The sequence below is a fragment of the Labeo rohita genome, unplaced genomic scaffold (assembly GCF_022985175.1).
Source record: "Labeo rohita strain BAU-BD-2019 unplaced genomic scaffold, IGBB_LRoh.1.0 scaffold_95, whole genome shotgun sequence".
NCBI classification, from domain to species: Eukaryota; Metazoa; Chordata; class Actinopteri; order Cypriniformes; family Cyprinidae; genus Labeo; species Labeo rohita.
In genome coordinates, this window is record NW_026129909.1 from 105,289 (window position 1) to 107,500 (window position 2,212).

Consider the following 2,212-nt stretch of genomic DNA (forward strand, 5'->3'; position numbering starts at 1 on the left):
AAAAGAAGAATGATATTGATCTTTTAAGACTTTACTTACATCTACATTGCAAAAATGTGTTTTTTTTTTGTTTTTTTTTCTGTTTTATTAAAAACAATTCCGAGGTAAATCAATAACAGTTATAATTTTAACAATATTTCAAGAGTGATTTATGAGATTTGAATCCAGTTCCCTGGTGAAAAAACCAGCATATGTTGGTTAGGTATGTTTTGATGCTGGTTTATGCTGGTCCTTGACCAGCAATAGGACCAGCATAAACCAGCATCAAAACATACCTACCAGCATATGCTGGTTTTTTCACCAGGGTTATATTGTGCACGTAACAAGAGTCGATCTGTGGAATGTGTATGGTGAATATTTCGTCCGACGATGTTTCTTTCACATTCTGGCTGCTTTATTTTTTACTAACCAGCAGATCGCACTGTCTTTGACACACTTTGAATCTTTTCTTGAAACAGTCCGATGAAATGTCAGTGCATACAAGGCTTCATTTGCCCGTCACTACTGTCAGCTGTTGAATGAATGAGTGTTATGTCCCGTGTGCTTACTTCGAACCGGAAGACGCTCCCACTTTTGACACGTAGGAAACTTGTGGATAGAAAATCAGGTCCAAGTAATCAACTTCCAGACTAAACATAAAACGAGCTGTTTCTTGAAGATTCCACTGTTAGTAGCGCATGGTACGGCAGAGATTTCACCATGGCTGGGAAAGTGCTTTCAAAAAACAATGGGATAAAGTTGTAGAAAGGTACAAGTTAGAAATGTACAAAAACATTGCAAAGGCTTTAGCTATCCCTCTGAGTACTGTTCAGAGCATCATTAAGAAGTGGAAAGCATATGGCACCACCAGCACATTGCCTAGATCAGGTCATCCATCCAGAATGGATGACAGAGCCAGGAGGACATTGATAGGAGAAGCTATGAGGAGGCCAAAGGCAACTTTGAAGGGCTTTATCAGGGTTTATGGTTGGGTCTGGTCAATCTGTGCATGTGACATGCACATGTGCATCTCCCACCTGGCCTGTATGGCAGGGTGGCACATAAGAAGCCTTTCTTAAAAAAAAAAAAAAGTGTCACACTTAGTCTCCTTTGCACTATGCCAAAACACATTTGGAAAAGTCTGACACCTTCTGGCAAAGGGTGCTACAGTCTGATGAGACCAAAATAACCTTTTTGGACTGAACGCCAAGTGCTGTTTGGTGAAAAGCAAACAAAGTACACCACCCAAAAACACACCTTACCTACTGTGAAGTCATGGTGGTGGCAGCATTGTGTTGTGGGGGTGTTTCTCTTCAGCTGGGACTTGGCAACTGGTCAGAATGGAAGGGAAAACGGATGCTGCCAAGTACATCCAAATTCTTGAGGAAAACCTACGTCCCTTAGTCCAGCACGATAATAACCCTAAACATACTGCCAACACAACAACAAAATGGCTTAAGGATAAGAAGGTGAATGTCCTTGAGTGGCCAAGTCAGAGCCCTGACTTAAATGGATTTGAAGAGAGCAGTCCATTGGTGCTCACCACAGAATTTGACTGAACCTGAGCAATTCTGCAAGAAAGAATGGGCAAATGTTCCCCAATCAAGGTGTGCAAAGCTAGTACAGACACATCCAAAAATACTAATGGCTGTAATTAAAGCAGAAGGTGGCTCTATTAAGTATTAAATCGAGGGACTGTTGTGTTTTTTCTGTCATTGGTTTGATGGTGTAAGACCAAAATTGTAAGTAAAGCTGGGAAAATTATTTGGAATGGGGTTTGATTTCAGGCTGTATGACAAATGTGACCCTGGATCACAAAACCAGTCATAAGGGTCATTGAGATTTATACATCATATGAAAGCTGAATAAATAAGCTTTCCATTGATGTATGGTTGTTAGAATGGGACAATATTTGGCCGTAATAAAACTATTTAAAAATCAGGAATCTGAGGGTGCAAAAAAAATCAAAATATTGAGAAAATCGCCTTTAAAGTTCTTCAAATAAAATTCTTAACAATGCATATTACTAATCAAAAGTTATGTTTTCATATATTTACAGTAGGAATTTTACAAAATATCTTCATGAAACATGATCTTTACTTAATTTCCTAATGATTTTTGCCATAAAAGAAAAATCAATCATTCTGACCCATACAATGTATTCTTGGCTACTGCTACAAATATACCCCAGCGACTTAAGACTGGTTTTGTGGTCCAGGGTCACAAATAAAGT